General features: G+C 42.0%; 1 protein-coding gene across 2 annotated transcripts in view; it reads right to left on the bottom strand.

The window, feature by feature from the left end:
• Positions 1-25,528, bottom strand: part of Igsf11 (immunoglobulin superfamily member 11) — a 135,132-nt gene that overhangs the window by 42,942 nt on the left and 66,662 nt on the right. Inside the window, exon 1 of one of the 2 annotated variants that reach the window (XM_075962632.1) lies at positions 20,674-20,793. The exons of the other annotated variant lie outside the window; for it this stretch is intronic. The gene's annotated coding sequence lies outside the window, so the exon portion shown is untranslated. Of the gene's footprint in view, positions 1-20,673; positions 20,794-25,528 lie in introns of those variants that run through there. 2 annotated transcript variants of the gene reach the window in all.

Below are 25,528 nucleotides of genomic sequence, written 5' to 3'. Positions count from 1 at the left end.
ATAAAGGCAGCTCTGGGCACTGCCATACCATAACCTAAAATCACCAGATTCCAAATCCTGACATAACCTAAAGCTACCGGGTTTCAGATCAATCAGGTTTATGTTCCAGCTAATTATCTTTCTGCTGGAATAAAACGCAGCATTCTGACATTTAAATCTGGTCTCCCAGGAACAGTATCAACAGTGTCTGCATTTAATAAAAACTATCAGACATACAAGGACAAGCAAATGTGACCTAAAGTGAGGGTGGGAGGAAAGCAATAGATGCCCGCGCAGACGGCCAATGTGTTAGCGCTAACAGACAGGCACTCCACAATGGTTATTTTAAATATGCATAGGAGTCAATGGGGAAAAACGGACTTAATGAGTGATGTGATTTTTAACAGACAGTTGTTCCCATACAAAAGAAATAAGCTACAACATCAAGAAATAAAAAGTATAAAACCACTAATTAAAATTCCCTGCATAGGCTAATGAGAAGGTTTGACAGTGCAGAAGAAAAAAATAAAGCCAATGAACGTGAAGATAGAACAACAGAAGCCATCCAAATTAGTGCTCAGAGGGGACAGGAGGTGTGAACTGTAACACTACCCAATGGGCTTTTACACTTCTAAGTAAACTCTAGGGCAAAGTACCTCTTTCTCTAAAACACGTATACGGTTTGAAAACATATCTAAATACTATCAACCAGCAAGTCCTTTGAAGACCCTTGCAAGTGTGTGTGCATACATGTGTATGTATGCACATGTGTATGAATATACAAACAAAGGAATAATTACTTTACTAGTGGTAAAATGTAAAGTATGTTATTAAATATCTTTTTGTACATTTTCAAAATTTTCTTGAGAATTTCATACAATGTAGTTTGATCATATTCACCCACACTCTTCACCCTAACCCCTCCCAGATCTGCCCACTTCCCCACTATCCAAATCCATGTCCTCTTTGATGTTGTTTTAAATAACCTACTATGTCTGCTTTGCACTGCCCATATACTCCTGTGACGGGGCCAACCCACCCGGGCCCTACCCTTAATCATTCTCTCATTCTCTCCATCGGTTGTTCACAGCTCCTCAGTGAGGGGTTAGGGCTCATGAGCTCCCCTTCCGTCAGTGCTCGTATGCCGACTGGCTTGCTCTTGTATAGGTCTTGTGCAGGCCACCACAGCTGCTATGAGCTGATGAGCACAGAGGTCCTGCCATGTCCAAAAGTCCTCTTCAACAACTGGCTTTTAAAATCCTTCTGTCCCTGGGCATTAAAGGGCTGGGTAAGCAGATACCTCATTTGTGGTAAATACTCCACTGACACTTTTTCTATGCACTTTGGAAATGATCTCTTGCTTGCAACGCAAAGTTCTGGGCCAAGGCAGATGTCTTTTGAACTAAAACTAAGATATTGTCATTGCTGCCCACCCAAGTTACAATTAAGAAGTCAATGATCAAGAATAATATGTTAAATGAAATAACCAAAGCAATGAAAGACCAGTCCTATATGAGCCTACTCATGTGGGACTTAAGAAGAGCAAGATAGTAGTTGTAGAGGCTGCTTGTTCATCCCGGCCGCCCAGCTAGCTTAGCCCCAAAATAACCATACAGTAATTGTATTCATTAAAACACTGCTTGGCCCATTAGCTCTAACTTCCTCTTGGCTAACTCCTATATTAATTTAACCCATTTCTATTAATCTGTATATTGGCACATAGCAATGTCTTACCAGGTAAAATTCAGCACATCTACCTCCGGCCTCGAATCCATGGTGTCTCTAACTCTGCCTTTCTTCCTCCCAGCATTCAGTTTTGTCTTCCCTGCCTACCTAAGTTCTGCCCTATCAACAAGCCAAGGCAGTTTCTTTATTCATTTATGGTAATCACCGCACACAGAGTGGACTCCCACATCAGTAGAGAGCTACTACATAGCTGATCAAGAAGAAGATTGAGAATATGTTGGTCAAGGGAAACACTGACCCAGTTAAAAGGAAGAAAGAGATGTGCTGTAGAACAGAGTAACTACAGTCAGTGATGACATGCTTTATTCTTGAAAAAATGTAATGAGGATATCAAGTGGTTTTTTTTTACCACAAGATGATAATTATGCAATGCATTTATTAATTGTTAGGTATAAAGAACATTAAAAAAGCAAAGATGCCCTGGAAAATCTTATAAAATTACTTGGAGGAAAGAGGCTAACCTCTGGTCCCCATTCAAGTAAGGTAGATCACACAGGCTACCAGAGTCAATGGAAAATATCAACCAGAACTATCTGTTAAATTACCACAAGGAAAAGAACAAAGATTTTTTAATATCCTATTGCAAGAAAACCACATGCACAAACTTACAACAACCAAACAAACAAAAACTTGGCTGGAACTACTTCAGTCGCATGGGGAAAGTATTACACCCTGAGTTAGCCAGAAGCTTAAGAAACTAAGATGGCAATCAGTTAATTTACACAGATGCAGGTACCACTGAAGAGCGAGAGTCTCCTGAGATCTAAACAGACTGCAGCTGTGTAAAAATCTCCAAGACTTTTCCAGTGCCATAACTGTAGCTGAGATGTTGACAATGAATCCTTTATCTGCGATTTTGTTCTTTTCTTAAAGACTCTAAGCAGTTTTTCATACACTATCTTCAATACTTTTATGAGTTAGATGGACATTGGTACTAGGTTTTTTTCATTTTGTACACTCAGAAAGTAAGACAGAGGGCATAAAGAGCTTACATAAACTAATTCAAGAAATTCGTCAAAACCAAGACTACGATCCAAGCCTCATGCTACCCATTTCCTATCCACTGTAGCACACACTCCTAAAAGGAAGGATTAAGCAGAGAGCCGTCCAAGGTAGGTTAAAAGCCCTTCCAGGAGAAGGGCTGCCTTCACTCTAATGTGGAAGTAACGTGTGAAAGAATTCACCAGTGAAACTGTCTGCCTTTCAGCCCAAAGTCTACAATTACATCCAGTTGGAGGGAGGAAAGATCATTGTTAATGAAAAAGCTAGCTCAACAAAGAAAGGAAATACAAAGCTTGTCTATGTATTTGTTGAGGCAGGCATAGAAAAATAGATCTAGTCAGGTAGAATAGGTCATTCCCCATGACCTGTACAACACCAGTTTGGCTGCGGTGCTTTCAATAGCTGTGCCGCATGCCATCCCTGGGCTCTGTGCTGTCTGCACCCAGTGGGGAATGGCATCTGAGGTCCTATCCAGCTATTAACCTCAGGAGCCCTACCTACCAGATCACCTCAGCTCCAGCTCACGCTTCCTCTAGCTAAATTTTAATACAGTAGAAACTCAACTCACCACTAAATGCCTTAAAATGTGTGAGTTTTTTGTTTGCTTGGTTTCTGTTTGTTGGTTTGTTTCTTTTTTTTGTTTTGTTTTGTTTTCTGAGACAGGGTTTCTCTATATAGCCTTGGCAGTCCTGGAACTTGTTCTGTAAACCAGGATGCCCTCAAACTCCCAGAGATCTGCCTGCCTCTGCCTCCTGAGTGCTGGGATTAAAGGCGTGCACCCAGAATTTAAGTGTGTGACTTCTAATTGTGACATGTCTAGGGACTGCAAGAATTAATTGCCCCCATGAGGTTCACCATTAGACTTTAAAGGAACAGCCCAAGGAAGCAAGCATTTGACACATTCCTTAACAAATAATAAAGGTTTGGGTTTCTCAATTTATTATTTTTCTTAGTTGGTAAAAAAAAATACACATGCAAGCAAACTCATAGACATACATCCCAGCCTACTTTGCCCTCGTGCATGAAAAGGCACAAATAAAGTGTCTTCTGATGTTGTTGGGAGAAAAATCACTCTGCCTTTGCTGCTTCAAACTGGCAAGTCACCTAATGTCAAATTCTAGGAATCCTCAAATAAATAATCTTTTTTAAAAACTTACAAACTGCTCCAAGTGAGTGTACTGTAACCACTCACAGAGCTGTGTGACACATGGCTATTGGCCCTGATTTGACTATTTCTCACCAAGGTATACATATGATAGTACACACTAAAGAATGGTTTTATATGCCAGTGGATTAACTCAAGCCAATAGAATTTCCTGTGAAAATGGTAATGCCCTACTATCCAATCTGCCCAGATGCGAACTACTAGATAGATATTCTGAACCTGAATTGTAGCTAGTGTGACTAAGAAACTAAATTTGTATTCCTTTTTATTTAAATATCTACAGGAGGCTAATGGCTGCCATGCTAGTCACACAGCGAGATGGCTCATTTCTCTGTAAGCCTAAGAAATAGTAGATTGCTTGCAGGATCTCAGCTATTTACCTACTCATCTCCTGAGGGCTGTATGGCTTCTTGCAAGTTTTAGCAATTATGAACAAAGATCCTACAAATATGTGTGCACATTTTGTGGGCACATTTTCAGCCCCGTGAACTAAAGGGCTATGACTGTTCATTCTACAGTAAGAGATTGCCAGCCATCTGCATTTCCTGGTTCCCCGCACTCAGCCCAGCATCTGGTTCTGCAACTGAGGTTATCTGTGTCCTGACACAGGTGTATACTGACATCTCACGATCACTTTTACTTCCATTTCTTATGTTAACGCAAGAATATTCTCATATACTTCTTTTTGATGTCTGTGTGTTCTTTAGTGAAGCATCTGTCTAATGTCTTTGGCCAATTTTTCCATCAGGTAACAATTTGCTTTTGAGGTTTAGGGGTTCTTTGCACCTTTTGGATATCAGTTGTTTAATAGAGGTGCTTTTAAGAAACATCTCCCTTCAACTTGTTGCCCTTCACCTTACAGTCTTGACAGTCTTCCAGAGAAGAAATTTTTGTTTTTGTTTTCTCGGTGTCAAGGTGGAATCCTGAGCCCCAGAGCTCAGCAAAAGTTCTACTGCTGAGGCACACCCTACCCCTAACATTTTACTCTCAACTATGCCAAACTTGGCAGTTATTTCATTGATTTTTTGATGCCATGTCAAAAAGACATTGTTAGACCCAAGGTTATCTAATGTTCCTGTGTCATTTTCTAAGAGTTCTGCATTTTAAACTTTTACCAATGGCCCATTCTGAGCTAATTTTACTAAACCGTATTGGGCCCATGTCTACTTGGCTTTGTGCCCGGGGAAGTGAAGTTTCCAGTATCATCTGTCACACATCCTTTCCCCACTGAACTCCTTTGCTCCTTTAGATGGCCTTATTTCTGGTCCTCTATTCTACTCCGCTAACGAGTCTTCTCTTCCAAGAGCACTTCATACTGAATCAAAGTCAGGGAGCACCAACCCCCCCCCAGTTCTGCTTTTCTCCTTCAACACTACACTGGCCTTTCTGAGTCCCTTGCCTCTCGATATAAATGTCAAAATTAGCTTTTCAACCCCCATGTAATAACCTGCTAGGATTCAGGCTGGGACTGCACTGACTGTCTTGCTGAAATTGAGTAGGAGTAGCCTTGGCAAGGCCTGATCTCCCTACCGGGAGTATGGGGACAAGTCCCCACTTACTTTGGTTTTGACTTCTTTCACTCTGGTTCTATAGTTTTCTTCTTTAACGTTGTTTAGGGTTTACTTTAAGGTAGTAATATTAATCTAGTGTATTCTTCATGAAATATTCCGCTTCTTTCTTGCTGGTGCATAATGAACAACTGACTTTTATGTTTCCTGAAACTTTCCTATACTTGCTTTTTAGTGTCTGGAGGGATTCTTTTATGGATTCGTTTAAATTTTTCTACACAAATGCTAAATGTACTAAAGCTTGGATGAATAAGAGTCTTTTTTTTTCTCTGCTTACAACTTCTTTCCACACTAAATTGGCAGTAAAAGAAAACACCGTGAAATAAGATTAGGACTTTAGGTGAATATTGATTGGAAAAACAGAAATAAAACTGCTCACAGATGACAGAATTGAGAAGTCAAATGCTTCTCCAACACCTCTGATGCTTCTGTTTGGTTGATTTGGCTTTGAGATAGCCCAAGCTGACAAGCTACTCACAATGTAGCTCAAATTGACCTCAAACATGCAATTCTCCTGCTTCAGCTTCCAAAGCCCAAGATAACAGATGAGTTTGGACACATACAAGTTTCATATACCATCATTTTTCATATTTGGTCTATTACTGTGATTCTATGAACTGATTTTTAAATGCCAAGTCAGTTACACACAGCAGGGATGAACCTCACTTGGCTATGGCATGCAATTCTTTTTATTCGCTGTTAGAGTTTTCAATGGTACTATATTTCACAAGGATGTTCATGAGAGATGCTGGCTTTATTTCTTCTGAACCTTGTCTCATTTTAGTATTACAGTGACAAAGGCTTCACAAAGTGAGCTGCAGCACTCTTCTGCTTGTATCTTCTGAAAGAAATGGTGTGTGATCGCTATAAATGCTTTAAATGTTTGGTGAACTGTACTAGTGAATCCACCTGGGCCTGGTACTTTCTGTTTTGTGAGCCGAGCGTTTTCAGAACATGGCACTATCCATGCACACAGGGTTGGTGGTGGGGTGAGGAACTGGCTCAGCTGATGACAGAGAGTGAGGAGCATGATTCTCCAGCTGCCATTGGGAGACTCCAGAATGCTGGGGATGTCTTTCACCTCACAGCTACTGGCCTAAGAGCCGCAACGATCATGTAGATCCAAGTTCTAGGCCAGAACATAAACTGTTCCAGCACTAGCTATAAGGAAAGGAAATGGGAGGGCAAATCTCTCCTTCCCTCTCTCCCTCCCTCCTCCTACTCCTTCTCCTTCTTCTCCTCCTCCTCCTCCACCTCCTCATTTTATTAATCTGGGCCCTTGACTGTTCAGAGGATGCCCCTTGCACTGGAACTGGTGATCTACTAGAGGTATCCATTCAAATGCCAATCTCATCTAGAAATAGTCTCATAGACACATACATGCAGAAAAACAACACAGAGGCTGGAGAGATGGCTTAAGACACCTGATGCTCTTGCAGAGGACCCACATGTTGGCTGGCAACCATCTTTAAGCCCTGTTTTGACCTCCATGGCCATCAGGCATACACATGGCACACATGACACATGCAGGTAAAACACTAATAGACACAAAATAAATAAATCTGAGTAAGAACTCTTGTACTCAAAGCTCATTCAACTTTACACAGAACATCAGCCAGCATAGTTACTGACATTGTTTTGATTTAATTATCAGGAATAAGCATATGCCTAATATCTATTTCTTATATAAGTTTGGCAGGTTAAGAAATTCATGCTTCAAATTAACTTATTAAACTTTTCTAAAGTCTTTCCTAATGATGCCTCATCAGAGCCAAATTTCAAGTATCAGAAGTCTGGTTCCAGAGGTCCCTGTGTTTTAAGTGCCGGTGCTTTCTCCTCTGTTTGCCTGCCCTATGTCCGTGGTCATCACTCTCAAAAGCAACACACAGCAAACACGGTTTTCCCAATGCCATTACCTATCACTCCTACACCCTTGTTCTAGGGAGGGCAAGTTTCTCTTGGAAACAGCATCTACCTGTCAGTCCAAGCTTCGGGGGGAGGTGCTTCATCTACAGGCTAAATTGAGGAAATACCTACCTGGTTTTCCTCCCAACTTGAACAACAGTTGAGTAAGCAGAATTCCCTTCTTGTGGCCATTGGTCACCAAACTTTCATCTTTCCTGCTTTCTCCAGGCTCCTCGGCCTGTTACGTGTTTTCACTTTGACTGGACATACATCAGTTACCTTGCTAGCCACTGTGATAAAAATCCATCAAAGAAGCAATTTAAAGGAGAAAGGATTGATTCTGGCTAAGGGATGAGAGGGTGCAGTTCCCTGTGGCAGGGAAGGCACAGTGTCAGGAGCAGATACCAGGGCCTGGAGATCTCTGGTTACATTGCAAAAGCAGTTAGGGAGCTGAAAGCTAGACCAGAAGGGGGACCCACCTATAATTCTCAAAGCCTGCTCCCCCCAGACTCCATCTAAAGGTTTGAGCAGGCACAACCAGCTGGGGAACCAGTGTTCAAACACGTTACTTTATCGGGGTCTTTCCACAGTTAAACTATAACGAGAAGCATTAGCAACCTACTAGGTTACAAAACCTGCAGAGGTCTTCCTCCTAAACTCAGAAGAGGAATCTCAGAAGACAAACCATTTGTGAGGCTTAGCTGCAGAATCGTCATTACTGCTTCAGTTTTCTCTATGACATTTCACAGAAGATGGGGAACATTCACAACAGCGTTGATGGAAAGGTCAAAGGTCACAATGAAACTTGCTACTAATGAGCATCATTACCGTCCTTTGTGAAGACCAGGAGTGAGAGAGAGCTCACAAATGAGAGTGTGGGTACCACCATCACTGCTTCATGCCTGATGCCCGCTGCCACTCGGGCTTAAGAGGGGACAAGGGGAACGGCAGGCATTTTTATAGTGATCCTTGACAGCTGAATTCCCCCCTTTTCTTACTCTCTCACATTGGGCTCGAAGGTGGCTCACACGCTACAGTGGGATTCTTCTCATGCACTGCGTTCATCTACAGCTCGCTCCAGGCAGTGGCGTAAACAAGGGGGACAAAATGATGTATGTGTGCTCGCTGTAGTGACATCTGGTAGTTAACTATGCTTGTTTCTGCTGCCGCAGGAGCAGATTCAGATCTGAAGCACACTGGACCTAACTGCAGTGAGTAAAAGGCAAGGTCGGCCTGTAACATGATGGATTAATCTGTGCATGCCCTAATGGATGTTCTCCAACATTTAATTATCGCCCAATAATAACGAAACAGGAGTGCAGATGAACACAGCAAGTTACTGTGGGCACATTTTGTCCACAGCCCAGAGTTAAGCATCACAGGGAACACAAAAGCAGCAAGGGAGATTCTGGACTTTATAACCAAAGCTGACAGAAATCCCCTTATTTATTAATTTGGGGGAGGGGTGCATGTGCCACGGTACAACGTGGCACTGAGAGGACAGTTTAAAGGAGTTGGGCCTCTTCCTTCCACCACATCCAACTCAGGTTAGCAGGTTCGGAGACAAGTGCCTTATCCACTGAGCCATCCTGCCAGCTGAAATGTCATCTTATTTAGTTAATTCCAAGTGATAGCTCTCCCTTTTTTTCCACAGAAAATTTATCTGTAGTTAATTTAATGTGCTCAAGGCATCTAGCACACATTTGTAGTTTTGGTAAAACTCAAGCCAGACAGAGCATGTTGTGTTAGACATTAAGGGTTTATTGGAGGTATTATTTGGACTGGGCAAGGAGCACAAATAGAATCCCTACCTTCCTGCAAGTAGGAGTCAACTGTGGTGTTCCTTTAAAGGAATGGTAAGTTATAACTCTTTGATTAGAAAACATGGACGCCCATAAGTAAGATGCCCAATCTGATCACATATGTTCCTGGGTGTCAGAGAGGAAGGAGCTTGACACGCTTGGTTCAGAGGCAAGACTGCAGATGGTCCGAGCCTGGGTAAGACCTGGAGAGCCAGGAAGAATGATAATCAAATTATAAGGACATAGAACCACACCCCTGACCGAGGAGCCAGCAATCAAACCAGGGAGAAAACATCAATGCTATAGGCTACAGTCAGTGCCAGGCGTCTTTACATAGCTTCTTTAATTTTTGAGGCAGTGTCTCTTCCTGAACCTGACACCTGCTGTTTTTACGAGGCTGGCTGGATAGCTAAACCCCAGGATCTGCCTGTCTCTGTCCCCCAGTACTGGGGTGAATGAACTCTGCCACACCTGGCGTTTTACATGGGTGCTTGGGATCAAATCTCAGGGCCTCACCATAGAACAATGAACTCTTTTCCCACTGAGTCATTCGCCCAGCCCTGATGTGGATTTTGGGAAATGAAAAAATTGAAGAATAGAAAGATTAATTCCAGATAATATACCTCAGTCCTTAATCAAGGCTTCTAAAGGATCACTAAAATTAAAAAGAACATTGGAAATATTCCAGTAATATTTTGTCCTAGTAATTCTACTCCATGTAATTTATCCCAAGAAAACTCTCAAATACATCAGGATTACAAATAAACATATATATATAATAACAGGATTTTTCAAAATGAAAAATTTTAGATAACCTAATAGCAACAAAAAGTATTCAACAAATGAACACATGATTATTATTTATTCTGCTTTTAAAGAGCACTTAGGGAAAAGGGCGAGCGATCATGCTGTAAAATAGTTGATAAAATTAGATTATAAAACCCTACAGCAATCTTGTATCAAATACGCATATGTAAAATGTGTGTGATAAAATAATAAAATATGTAATAATGTAACTATGTACAATAAAAGTTGTGTGCATTTCTTCTACTTGCAAAATATATATAATTTCAAACAATTTAGGGGAAGGGCAGATTAATGGAAAAACACAAAAATTCAGCTTGGTACTTGAATGGATGTGGTCGGGGTTCATATCTCTGGTTTCCCATGTGTGTGTTATATTGTTTTTATAATCACACAGTAAGGTGCTGTCTTAGCTACTACTCTGCCTCTGTGACAAAACACTGACCCAGGCAACTTTTAAAAAGAGGTTCAATCCGCATAGTTTCAGAGGTCAGAGTCCATGATGGCCAAGCAAAGGCATGGTGGCAGGAACAGCTAAGAGCTCACATCTTGATCCGAAAGCAGGAGGCAGAGAGAGCTAACTGGAAGTGGCATATTTTGAAACCTCAGAGCCCACCCCCAGTGACACATTTCCTTCACCAAGACCACACCCCTAATCCTTCCCAAACAGTTTCACCAAATGGGAACCAAGTATTCAAGTATACAAGCTTATGGGGACTGTTGTCATTTAAATCATCATAGCTACGAATACATTTGGGGCAGGGATTACTTCTTTGAGAAATATAGCAAATATACTTTTGAAACCATCTGTATAAAGAAAGCACAGCTTTCTACACTCACCTAATCATCCTGATTAGGAGCTTTATCCTAGCAGATAATCAGAAAATCAGACATGCTAATTAGCTAAATTTCAATCTTTTTCGTTTTAAAACAATTCTTTGCTTTAAATACTTATGCAAACCCAGATGTGCCAAAGCAGTCAGTTTACAGGGTCTCTTTGGATTGGATATCTCAGGGTACTCTCCTAAGAGCTCGCTCTGATCCTGCCCTTTTCTAGGAAGACTGAGAGACAGTACTGAATGAAGGTGGCTCTGTCCTGCTGCAACTGGGGTTTGTGATGACGTCCACGGCCTGTGTTGCCAAAGAGGGTCATAGAAACCAGGCATATTGAAGCAGAGTGCTGTGCTGAGCCGGCCCCACCTCTCACTGTCCCTGGAATGCAGGGCCCTGCCTTTCAGTGGACTGCAGCAGGAGAAATGGCCCCACACCACACCACAGGCGTGGGAGAGCTGGCCCCTACAGTCTGGTTCTAGAAGAGCCAGCTCCACACCTTGCCTGAGGGGGACAGTCCCAATGATCCCAACCGACCAACTCACCTACCACCCAGAACCACATCCTGGCCTTCAACTGGCCCACCCTAACACATACCCCATGTATGATCTGCTGGAGAACAGGAAGGGATTGGTCCTGCAGAAGGGTAACTGCAGGATCTCCATGACTTAAGGCAACAGAGAAAATTCAAGAGGAGTTTCAGGGAGGGTCCAAGTAGTGATGGGTGTGCCAGAGGCCAGAGGCCTGGAACCAGACCAATGACTCATTGCAATGAACATGTTGTGGGTGGGGCTGATTGGACAAAAGGATATACTGTCTGTCAGACAGACGACAGCACCCAGTGCCCCTAGGACAAATGAAGAGGTGTCAGGAAAGACTGAGGAGCAAGGGGTGTGTGTGTGTGTGTTGTTGTTGTTGTTTTTAATTGATTTTAGGGGCTGCTCTTTGGGGGGTGATCCTGCAAGGGTGAGGGGAGGATATGAAGAGACTGGAAGGTGAAAGGATTGGGTGCATGCTGTGCAATTCCCAAAGAATCACTACAGAATTCTACTTTTTTTTTTAAAAAAGAAGTCGGAATGAGGGGTAAAAGGGAACCTTAATATCACTGTTTCTCTAGTGACGCCCGAGATGTCCCTGCTTCTGTCAGGTACAAAGCAGCCCTTCTTCGCTGGTTTCTGCTGAGATGTGGCCACAGAAAAACTTTGGAGAGGCTTGGTGACCCTCATTCTGGGTCATGTGGTCCCAGAGAGTGGGCTCTGCAGTGAAGCCCTTGTGTCCAGTGCTAGCTTTGGCTCCCAGACCCTCATGTGTCCATATAACACTCATTTGAGATTGTATTGAAAGAAGGTAACGTGTTTCAAAGGTAGTGAAAGGCATTTAACAAAAATATCCACATTATCAAAGAGACTTGAATTTAAGGAAATAAACAATGGAGACACAGGGCAGACGACACGGGCGGAGGCAGACGACGCGGGCGGAGGCAGACGACGCAAGCTGCAGGTGGCCGGGACTGGCGGGGACCAGCGCAGAGGGTACGGGGACCTGCGCGCAACACCAAGAGCAGATCGCCCCACTACAATTAAATCAAAGAGGTAGGCCTTTGGTTGGCGAGGTCCCTGGTAAACGGGGAGCCTGGTCCTGTTCCTGAAGACCCTTCTGAGGGGTGAGTGGGATCTTGGCCCCCAGCAGGAGCCAGGAAACAGAGTGAGGGCATTTTGTAAGAGGAGCCCCTGGCCAGCAGAGAAACCTGATCCAGTTTTAAAAGACCGATTAGATAGCATCAATAGGAGGAGATGGGCAGGCGCCAAAATTCACCCAATAATATGAAGAACAACATGAAAACACCAGAACCCAAATGATCTTACAACAGAAGGACTTGAACACCCTAACACAGAAGAAGTGGAAAAAAATGACTTTATGAAAGCAATAGAGTCCCTTAAACAACATATAAAAAACGCCCTTATAGAAATGGATGAGAAGTATAACAAAAAGTTTGAAGAAATGAGTAAATACGTACATGATACCCTGGGAAACCAAGAAGAAAACGATCAAACAGGTAACGGAAACAGTTCAAGAATTGAAAACAGAAATGAAAGCAAGGAAGAAAACACAAACTGAGGACCAGCTGGATATGGAAAATCTAGGTCAACAAGCAGAGCCTACAGAAACAAGCATAATCAATAGAATATAAGAGATAGAAGAAAGAATCTCAGATTCTGAAGACACCATAGAGAAAATAAACGCACTGATCAAAGAAAACAGCAAAGCGAACAAATTCTCATCACAAAACATCCAGGAAATAAGGGACACAATAAAAAGACCAAACCTAAGAATAATAGGAATAGAAGAAGGAGAAGAGTCACAGCTCAAAGGCCCAGAAAATATTTTTAACAAAATTATGGAAGAAAACTTTCCCAACATAAAGAAAGATATTCCTTTGAATATTCAAGAAGCATACAGAACACCAAACAGACTGGATCAAAGAAAAACATCCCCTTGCCATATAATAATCAAAACACAAAATATACAGGTTAAAGAAAGAATATTAAGAGCTGCAAAGGAAAAAGGGCAAGTAACTTATAAAGGTAAACTAATCAGACTTACACCTGACTTCTCTATGGAAACCATGAAAGCCAGAAGGTCCTGGATAGAAGTACTGCAGAAGCTAAGAGAACATGGATGCAAACCCAAACTACTATACCGAGCCAAGCTATTGTTCACTATCAATGGAGAAAACAAGACATTCCAGGATAAGAACAAATTTAAACAATATGTAGCCACAAATCCAGCCCTACAGAAAGTAATAAAAGGAAAATCACAGCCCAAGGAATCCAACATTGCCAACACTGCCTACAACAACTTAGGCATCTAGCGACCCTTCACCAGCACAACTCAAAAAAGGGAGACACACAAACTCTACTACAAAAACAATAAGAATAACCAGAGTAAACGACCACTGGTCATTAATATCACTTAATATTAATGGTCTCAATTCACCTATAAAAAGGCACAGGCTAAGAGATTGGATACGAAAACAGGATCCAACATTCTGCTGTTTGCAAGAAACACATCTCAACCACAAAGACAGGCATCTACTCAGAGTAAAGGGTTGGGAAAAGGTCTTTCAAGCAAATGGTCCTAAGAAAAAAGCAGGTGTGGCCATACTAATTTCTAACAAAACTGACTTCAAACTAAAATCAATCAGAAGAGATCGAGATAGACACTTTATACTCATAACAGGAACAATTCATCAGGATGACGTCTCAATCCTGAATATCTACGCCCCTAATATAAAAGCACTCAATTATGTAAAAGAAATATTACTAGAACTCAAGGCAGACATCAAACCACACACACTAGTAGTAGGAGACTTCAACACACCTCTCTCACCAATGGACAGGTCAATCAAACAGAAACCTATTAGAGAATTAAGAGAATTATTGGAGGTAATGAAGCAAATGGACTTAACAGACCAATAGAACACTCCACCCAAATAGGAAAGAATATACCTTCTTCTCTGCAGCTCATGGAACCTTCTCAAAAATTGACCACATACTCAGAAACAAAGGAAACCTCCACAGATACAAAAAAATATCAGTGTCCACCTGTGTCTTATCAGATCACCATGGATTAAAGTTAGAAGGCAACAACAATGCTACCCCCAGAAAGCCGACAAACTCATGGAAACTGAACAGTCAACTACTGAACCACACCTGGGTCAAGGAAGAAATTAAGAAAGAAATTAAAGTCTTCCTTGAATTTAATGAAAATAAAGAGACAACATACTCAAACCTATGGGACACAATGAAAGCAGTGCTAAGAGGAAAGTTCATAGCACTAAGTGCCCACTTAAAGAAAACGGAGAATGCATACATTGGGGACTTAACAACACACCTGAAAGCTCTAGAAAAAAAAGAAGCAGACGTGCCCAGGGGAGTAGAAGACTGGAAATAATCAAACTGAGGGCAGAAATCAACAAAATAGAAATGCAGAAAACAGTCCAAAGAATCAATGAAACAAAAAGTTGGTTCTTGGAGAAAATCAACAAGATCAACAAACTCCTATCCAAAGTAATTAAACAACAGAGAGAGAACACGCAAATAAATAAGATCAGAAATGAAAAGGGGGACACAACCACAGACACAGAGGAAATTCAGAGAATCATTAGATCTTACTACAAAAGCCTGTATGCCACAAAGCTGGAAAATGCAAAAGAAATGGACATTTTTTTAGATAAATACCATATAAAAGTTAAACCAGGACCAGGTGAACAATCTAAATAGACCTGTTAGTCACGAAGAACTAGAAACTGTTATCAAAAATCTCCCTTCCAAAAAAAGCCCAGGACCAGGTGGTTTCGATGCAGAATTCTACCAGAACTTCCAAGAAGAGCTAATACCTATACTCCTTAATGTATTTCACAATATAGAAACAGAAGAGTCATTGCCAAATTCCTTTTATGAAGCTACAGTTACCCTGATACCAAAACCACACAAAGACCCAACCAAGAAAGAGAATTACAGGCCTATCTCACTCATGAATATCGGTGCAAAAATTCTCAATAAAATACTGGCAAACCGAATCCAAGAACACATTAGAAAAATTATCCATTATGATCAAGTAGGCTTCATCCCAGAGATGCAGGGCTCATTCAACATATGCAAATCTATCAATGTAATCCACCATATAAAGAAACTGAAAGAAAAAAACCATATGATCATTTCATTAGATGCTGAAAAAGCATTTGACAAAATTCAACACCCCTTTATGATAAAGGTCTTGGAGAGATTAGGGATACAAGGGTCATACCTAAATATAATAAAAACTATTTACAGCAAGCCAACAGCTAACATTAAATTAAACGGAGAAAAACTCAAAGCCATCCCACTAAAATCAGGAACAAGTCAAGGATGTCCACTCTCTCCATACCTCTTCAATATAGTGCTTGAAGTTCTAGCAATAGCAATAAGACAACATAAGGGGATCAAGGAGATTCATATTGGAAGGGAAGAACTTAAGCTTTCGTTATTTGCAGATGATATGATAGTATACATAAGCGACCCCAAAAACTCTACCAAAGAACTCCTACCGCTGATAAACACCTTTAGTAATGTGGCAGGATACAAGATCAACTCCAAAAAATCAGTTGCCTTCCTATGCACTAAGGATAAGGAAACAGAGAGGGAAATCAGAGAAGCATCACCTTTCATGATAGCCACAAAGAGCATAAAATATCTTGGGGTAACTCGGACCAAGGAAGTGAAAGATCTATTTGACAAGAACTTTAAGTCTTTGAAGAAAGAAATTGAAGAGGACACCAGAAAATGGAAGGATCTCCCTTGCTCTTGGATTGGGAGGATCAACATAGTAAAAATGGCAATTCTACCAAAAACAATCTATAGATTCAATGCAATCCCCATCAAAATCCCATCAAAATTCTTCACAGATCTGGAGAAGACAATAATCAACTTTATATGGAAAAACAAAAAACCCAGGATAGCCAAAACAATCTTATATAATAAAGGATCGTCTGGAGGCATTACCATCCCTGACATCAAACTCTATTACAGAGCTACAGTATTGAAAACAGCTTGGTATTGCCATAAAAACAGAGAAGTCGACCAAAGGAATCGAATAGAAGACCCTGACTTTAACCCACAAACCTATGAACACCTGATTTTCGATAAAGGAGCTAAAATTGAAAAAAGAGAGCATCTTCAACAAATTGTGCTGGCAAAACTGGATGTCAATCTGTGGAAGAATTAAAATAGATCCATATCTATCACCATGCACAAAACTCAAGTCCAAGTGGATTAAAGACCTCAATATCAGTCTGAACACACTGAACCTGATAGAAGAGAAAGTGAGAAGTACTCTACAACACGTGGGCATAGGAGACCACTTCCTACGTATAATCCCAGCAGCACAGACATTAAGGGCCTCATTGAATAAATGGGACCTCCTGAGACTGAGAAGCTTCTGTAAAGCAAAGGACACTGTCACTAAGACAGAAAGGCAACCCACTGACTGGGAGAAGATCTTCACCAACCCCGCAACTGACAAAGGTCTGACCTCCAAAATATGTAAAGAACTCAAGAAACTAGACCGTAAAAGGCTAATCAACCCAATTATAAAATGGGGGCACTGAGCTGAACAGAGAACTCTCAACAGAAGAAGTTCAAATGGCCAAAAGACACTTAAGGTCATGCTCAACTTCCCTAGCGATCAGGGAAATGCAAATCAAGACAACTTTAAAATACCATCTTACACCTGTCAGAATGGCTAAAATAAAAAACACCAATGATAGCCTTTGCTGGATAGGTTGTGGAGAAAGGGGTACACTCATCCATTGCTGGTGGGAATGCAAACTTGTGCAATCACTTTGGAAAGCAGTGTGGCGGTTTCTCAGGAAATTCGGGATCAACCTACCCCTGGACCCAGCAATACCACTCTTGGGAATATACCCAAGAGAGGCCTTATCATACAACAAAAGCATATGCTCTACTATGTTCATAGCAGCATTGTTTGTAATAGCCAGAACCTGGAAACAACCCAGATGCCCTTCAATGGAAGAATGGATGAAGAAAGTATGGAATACATACATATTAGAGTACTATTCATCAGTAAAAAGCAATGACTTCTTGAACTTTGCATGCAAATGGATGGAAATAGAAAACACTATCCTGAGTGAGGTAAGCCAGACCCAAAAAGAGGAACATGGGATGTACTCACTCATATTTGGTTTCTAGCCATAAATAAAGGACACTGAGCCTATAATTCGCAATCCTAGAGAAGCTAAATAAGAAGGTGAACCCAAAGAAAAACATATAGTCATCCTCCTGGATATTAACCTTCATCAGGTGATGAAAGGAGACAGAGACAGAGACCCACATTGGAGCACCGGACAGAAATCTCAAGGTCCAAATCAGGAGCAGAAGGAGAGAGAGCACGAGCAAGGAACTCAGGACCGCGAGGGGTCCACCCACACACTGAGACAATGGGGATGTTCTATCAGAAACTCACCAAGGCCAGCTGGCCTGGGTCTGAAAAAACATGGGATAAAACCAGACTTGCTGAACATAGCAGACAATGAGGACTACTGAGAACTCAAGAACAATGGCAATGGGTTTTTGATCCTATTGCATATACTGGCTTTGTGGGAGCCTAGGCAATTTGGATGCTCACCTGGATGGAGGTGGGTGGTCCTTGGACTTCCCACAGGGCAGGGAACCCTGATCAGTCTTTGGGCTGATGAGGGAGGGGGACTTGATTGGGGGAAGGGGATGGAAATGGGAGGCGGCAACGGGGAAGAGACAGAAATCTTTAATAAATAAATAAATTTTAAAAAAAGGAAATAAACAATGAAAAATTAAAACTTGAACATGAAAATACACTCCAAAAATAAAGAACAAAATAAGTTTTCAAAATGACTCGAAGGCTCCGGGCCCGAGGTAAAGGTAGGACCCCGTGAAAGGTGAGGGAACAGGACTCCCATCCAAGTACTGATCAGTCTCGACCATGCTTAGCTTCCAAGGTCAAACTAGATCCTGGGGATTCCAGACAACTACAGATGTGCTGTTGGTGATCCACTTGAAATAATATTTAACATCAAATAATACTCTTTTCTTCTTATTGTCACCACGAATTAGCAGTCCTAAACGATATCAGAAAAAGGCAAACTCACCTCTGAGAAGATGCCACAGTTGGTCACCATTAAGTTCCAATAACTTATTACATATGTAAATGTGGCATCAGTATATTCTCATTATGGTCTCTTGATAAACATTAAACCCCACATGAAATTTAATTTTGAAAGATTGCATTTGCTGTGTGTAATTATGTGCCCTGATCCCTGGCACTTACTTACTAGAAAGGACCAAGTCCACGTCAAGTCTAAGCCCTTCCTGTTTCCAACCCATGTGTACATGCCTGGCCTGAAGAGTTACTTCAAAATGAGCACCAACAGGAAGAAAGACAACTTGACTGGTCTCCCCTCTGTCCTCATGTGACAAATCGCTTTACACTTCACTCTTTGAAAAGTGTCTTCCTAGGAACCCTCCCCACCCCTAGCTCTTGACATCAAGTATTACACACTGTATTTAAGTTTTCATTTTGTATTACAATATGCGTATTTTCTTCCTGACATTACTATATTTCAGCATGAAAAACATTCTTTCTTTGCCATTACTGATTTATAACATGACTATAAATGAAAACAGTTGCTGTATAGAAAGGAAAGAAAGGCACTGAAATCAATTATTCTGGACAGAGATGCTAGCTCACGCCCTTAGTTCTAGCACCCAGAAGGTGGAGACACTAGGCTCTCTGTGAGTATGAGGTTGGCTTGGTATACATAATGAGTCCCAAACCAGCCTAGACTACATAGTAAAACCCCATCTCAATAAATAAATAACCAGACTCTGATTGTCAAGTACTCTCTGTAGATTATTGGAGAGTCCACTTATTGAAGTAAGACACACAGCTAAAGGGGGATGTGGAGAAAATGACTTGGGGTTTGATGTTAGATGCTAGAGGTTCTACAGATAGACACATAAAACCTTCCAGTAAGTACCCAGAAATCCTAGTAAACAAGGTCTGGAAATCACAAGCACATTGGCCACTGCGGTCATGGAGCTATTTAAGAGATGGTTACAAAGGTTAACAGCCAGGGTTGTGTCAGCACACCCACACTAGCGGGGAGAAAGGGGAGCTGGCTGGACAGATGAGTATCTGAAGAGGGGAGAAACACAGGAAAGGGAGGAGAGCAAACATAAAAAGTTATAAAACCAACTTATATGCTTAAGCTAATTTTTCATGAAGTCTGAAAGCTAGCCCTTAAAGGGTCTTCAACCCTTAGGGCTGCAGCACCGAGGTTCGGGGCCTCTGCCAGGTCATCCTGCTGGGAATCCCTGGGTTTGGCGACCATGGGAATGTGGTCCCTGAACCACAGTCACTGGCATCAAGGGAGCACCTGTTTTCAAGGACTTTACTACACACCAAAATTAGAATATGAGGAGGTAACACGCAAAGATGACTGTGTATCTTGCACAAGCTCCCAGGTTTGCTTAGACACACACGCATGCTAGGAGGACCAGCGGACTACATGTTCCTCATCATCTGACTTCCTGTTCTGCAGTGAATTGTCTCTCAATGCAGAGGTCACTGAATCCGCGCCAAAGGTCAGGCGGGCAGGGAGGGTCTGATTTCCTGCTGTTCATTTGGATCGTGCAGTCCCTTCCTTCTGCTGAGGGCTGAGCTGCAGCGCTAGAGAGCACTACATTCACAGGTAAACGGGAGACTCATGGGCACAAGGCAGCGGGCCAGGTACACTGTATAAAATAAGGATGAAAAGAAAAGCACTGTAATGGGTGTGTACAGTTACAGAGCACTGTAAAGGACAGACCATGCGACCCCCAAAGCACTGGGTCGCAACTAGCAGACACATTCCAAAAACATTGTTTTTGTCTTCCTTTTGTCTGGAGTAAAAATTGTATTTGTATTTATAGATATGTATTTGTATTTACATATATGTGCATATACTTATATGCACATATAAAAGTGTCACTGTTTCATAGGGAGACAGAATCAATAGTTTTTCCTTGGGGGAAACTAGTTTTAATTAATACCCCTTAATTGATATTGACTATAATTGACTAATTACAGTTGTATGATGGGCTCTGCCAAGCCCAATGGGTAACCACCCTATGAACTCAACCATGCAGAGAAGCCTTTTGTATGTACTGGCCTTTGTCAAAGCAATGCTTTTTAACTCTTAAAATATTGAAGCCAGAAAGTTCCTTGGGATGTCAATTACTTCAACCTTCTATAGGATTTTCTAAAAGCATGACAACCGCCCCACCTTCCACCCTACCTTCTGCAGGACCTGCTCATCAGACAAGCCCTTCCCTTCACATCCTCCTTGACTCATCTGCAGCATTCGATACATGAATTAATCTAGGAAGTGATGGTCATGGAGTACCACTCCACTCCAGGTTTGCAAATGAGCTGGTAGAACTTTAGACAGAAGAACAAACTTAACTAAACTGAATGGGTCATTATCGGCATGGATGGACTAGTCATAATGCTTTATGGTTAACATACAACTCCACAACTACACTGACAGCAGGGCTGAGAGGGGCTGGAGAATGGGAAAAGCTAATGAAGGAAGGAGGGAGGGCCAGGAAAGCCTTGCCGGTACATCACAAGCAGAGAAGAGAATGAGAACACTTGCTTAACATCAGACACACACTGAGAGAGATAGAGATAGACAGACAGACAGACTGTCACAAGTTTAGGACATAATGAGAACACTGGCTTAAGATAGAACAGAGAGAGGAAGAGGGAGGGGAAGGGAAAGGGAGAGAGAGAGAAAGGGAGGGAAGGAGAGGGGAAGGGAGAGGAGAGGAGAGGATAGGAGAGATTTCTTGCAGAAAAACAGGCAGAGGAAAGAGAAGACATGCAGGGAAAAGCTGAGGCATTTCATATTTATAACTGTGTTTGATTATTGGGCAGACCCTGATCATATGGGTATAAGTGATCTATATAGATTACTCTTCAGACTATTTCACCTGAACATCTTGTCCAGTGTCTGAGACTTTGTAGAGGAGAGCAAAACATCATCATTTTGGTGTTTTGAACTCATGTGACCAAATCTATCAATACAGTCTCAATTGAAATCTCATATGCCTGACAATTCCCCTTGACATGTTCCTAACCAATAAACCAAATTTCTCATAATTTTCAATTTTTACGAAGTCCTGGTATACTGTGCCCGTATATGTGCCCTTTCAGAGTTGACAACAACTACAGAGAGACACAGCAACATCTTAACACACAATCCCTTAAATCCTTTTCCTAGTGACACAGCCATTTGAGAATCTGATTAAATTCTAGAACAAATACCTTATCAGAAGAGTGTGCACATACATAGGTCCTAACATACAACTGTAGGGGATACAGCTGTCCCTCTGATGTGGGATTCCCTCTGTATGCTGTGACTATGATTCCCATTGGTTAATAAAGAACATGCTTTGGCCTATGGAAGGGAAGAATACATCCAGGCAGGAAAACTAAACTAAGAGAGAAAGAAGGCAGAGTCAGGCAGACGCCATGTATCCGCCCAAGAAACAAGAGGTTACAAACCATGAGCCTTGTGGTAAAAATATTAAATGATAGAAATGGATTGTTTAAGATGTAAGAGCTAGCTAGAAATATGCCTGAGCCATTGGCTGAGCAATGATTTATATTATATATATTTAGTTTCTGTGTGATTATTGAGTCTGGGCTGCTGGGAAACCAAAGCAGAAAGACTGTTTACAGCCCTCCTCATACCAGAGAACTGGGTCATACTCAAGTCCTAAAATGAGTTACATTAAAGGATGCTACAGAGATTTGATGGGACTCCACTTGTTACCTAAGTTGAAGAGCTGAAAAGGAAGTGTACACATGAGCACGCGCACACACACACACACGTAAAGAAGAAACAGTAAAGGAGGAAAAAAAAAACCTTCTGACCACATAATAAAGGGCTCTCATTTCTCCTATCTCTATTTTACTACTTTTTAGGCAAATAAATGATTCAAGGTCAGTAATCGTGGTAATCTTATTAAGAACAGGGTTTCTCAAAATGCTGTCCTGCAGAAGTGATTATAATTTTTTAACACAAATGGTTCTAAATTACCAGAGATCATAAATAACTGTGGAGCTATTGTCTTCTACATGTAACTAGTCAGTCCACTGAAAAATCCAACCATTTTCTAAATATTATCTTTCAGAGGACAGATATGTCCGAAGTGGCATTCAGGTGCTCTCCAAGAGCTAAATAGTAAGGGCAGACCCTGTTCTTCTTCGGAATCTTCTACAACTCCTACAAAAAGTGGTTGCAATTAAGAATATATCTACTCAAGCTGGGGAGGTAGCTCAATAGTTAAAGCGGACTGGAGTTTCAATCCTCAGTGACCTGGGTGTGTTGGCCTTCTGTAATTCCAGCTTCAGAAGGCATCAGATAGGGGATTCCCAAAGCAAGCTAGATCCCTTTGGCACACCTGCACACATGCATACACAAACACACATGCAAAAGCATGCAAGCACACACATCCACACCACAAAAGTGGGGGATGCATCTGTCAAATCCTATTTATGCAATAGCAGCACAAATGTTATTTCAGAAATATAAAAGGACAGGGTGGTTGAAGTCTGAGGAGTGGAGACACTTGTGGTGTTCAGCAAAGAGCAGACAGAAAGATTAAGGGGAGGAACACAGTGACCCACGGGTGATCCTACCTAACCAAGGGCACAGGAAGGCTGTCTCCCTTCTTACACAAATGCAAAGTGAATAAAACAAAATCCAGATGAGTTAGCTGTGTTCCTACTTGGTGAATCTGTCCTCACCACACGCCCACCAGTCCATCAGTTTGCCTGACACCATCTGCGCCTGTTAACTTTGCTCTGATCCCTGTGTTCTTTTCATAACCTTGGAGGCTTTCCTCCCAAGTCCTGTTTCCGAGACTGACCCTGGCTGTACTCACTCCATCAGCCAAGGCTGCTGTCAAAGCAGATGACTCTTCCGTCGCCTATGCGTGGTCCAGGCATGGGCTGATACACTGTTTTTCTGTCATTCTTGCCACAGAATCCTGTAACTAGCACGCTGATCTCTAAATTAAAGCCTGAGGCACAAATGAAACTAATAATGTTTCTCAGACAGAATAGCAAGACTATAAATGAGTCAAGTCTCAACTGCTAAACCGTAAACCGCTTACAGACAAGGCTAGAGATGCCTTATTCCACCTAATCTTACACATCATATGATCCCATCAACTACTGAGTTAAATTAAGGGCTATGCATGCCTCTGCTGAGCACTGTGATGTACTGTGACCTTCTCAGATGTAAATACTGCGAATATCTGTTTCACACGTGAGGAAAGAGCACAGAGAGGCTGCTGCTGTTTTTTAGTCTGAGGTCACATGGCCATTTTGTGGCAGAGGAGAGGTGTCAGAAGGCCTGACTCTCCCTACAGCACATCTCTCTCGCAAGCCTCAGTTGTTTGGCTAATTATAACTGTACACGGGCTAAAAATCAGAATGACGTAAAGTTTTCCAAAAGGCACTTAACCTTTCTGGTTTTGTTACCAAGCATTTAGCAAGGGGCTTCCCAGGCAGCAGCATTAAAGCAACAACTCTCAGCTCAGATTGCATCTTTCCACAGCGGCGGATACAAGGACTGACAAGCTGAGGTTAGCGCAAAGGCGGCATGAAGAAAGTCTCATGGCTGATGATGGATGAGATGGTAGGTGTCCCCTGCTGTCATCTGGAAGACAGACTGCCTGTGAGGAGGTGGCAGACAGGTCGGTCTGTTCTCTGCAGTTGGAGAGATGGCTCAGTGGTTAAGAACATGCACTGTTCTTGCAGAGGACCTAGTTCAGGTCCCAGCACCTATGCCAGGCAGCTTATAACTGTCTGTGACCCACCCTAGTTCAGGGGATCTGACTCCTTTTCTGCCTCTACGGGCATCCATATACATGGGCCCATACACATACACAAATACACCCACACACAAATGCACACACACACAAACACACATCCCTTTTTAAAAATAAAGCACATTAAAGAGTTATATATTTAAACAAAAAATAATAGATAAACAGAGAAAAAATCAGGCAGAGGATCTGCTAAGGGGTCAGAATTACATTAAAGAGTCAAGGTCTCAGTGTGTGGGTGCACCCCTCACGGTCCTGAGTTCCATGCTCTCTCCTTCTGCTCCTGATTTGGACCTTGAGATTTCTGTCCGGTGCTCCAATGTGGGTCTCTGTCTCTGTCTCCTTTCATCGCCTGATAAAGGTTAATATTCAGGAGGATGACTATATGTTTTTCTTTAGATTCACCTTCTTATTTAGCTTCTCTAGGATCAAGAATTATAGGCTCAATGTCCTTTGTTTATGGCTAGAAACCAAATATGAGTGAGTACATCCCATGTTCCTCTTTTTGGGTCTGGCTTACCTCACTCAAGATAGTGTTTTCTATCTCCATCCATTTCCAATGGGGATGATCTATCGGGAACTCACCAAGGCCAGCTGGCCTGGGTCTGAAAAAGCCTGGGATAAAACCGGACTCGCTGAACATAGCAGACAATGAGGAATACTGAGAACTCAAGAACAATGGCAATGGGTTTTTGATCCTACTGCACGTACTGGCTTTGTGGGAACCTAGGCAGTCTGGATGCTCACCTTACTAGATTTGGATAGAGGTGGGTGGTCCTTGGACTTCCCACAGGGCAGGGAACCCTGATAGCTCTTTGGGCTGACGAGGGAGGGGGACTTGATTGGGGGAGGGGGAGGGAAATGGGAGGCGGTGGCGGGGAAGAGACAGAAATGTTTAATAAATAAATAAACGAAAAAAAAAGTCAAGGTCACCAAATATGATGGCACAGGCCACAAACCTTAGCACTGGAGAGGCAGAGACCAGGAGATTTCTATGAGTTTGAGGCCATACCATTCTAGATACAGTGTTCTAAGAGCATTCAAGGCCACAAAGTGAGACTCCATCTCAAAATAAATACTACTTGAGCAAAAATCTAGGCATCATTTCCTAGCCCTCACACCCACCCCATCCCTTCATAAACTGAACGCTTGTGAAGCTAACCACATCAATCAAGTTCCCTTTCCTTTTGTCTATTTTCTGTTCCCAGGATGTCTCTGGAACACACAGAACTCTGCCCGCACAGGAACGGG

The sequence above is a fragment of the Microtus pennsylvanicus genome, chromosome 1 (assembly GCF_037038515.1).
Source record: "Microtus pennsylvanicus isolate mMicPen1 chromosome 1, mMicPen1.hap1, whole genome shotgun sequence".
Lineage (NCBI taxonomy): Eukaryota > Metazoa > Chordata > Mammalia > Rodentia > Cricetidae > Microtus > Microtus pennsylvanicus.
Note: the sequence above shows the minus strand (reverse complement) of the source record. Positions and strands in the feature narration are given on the sequence as shown.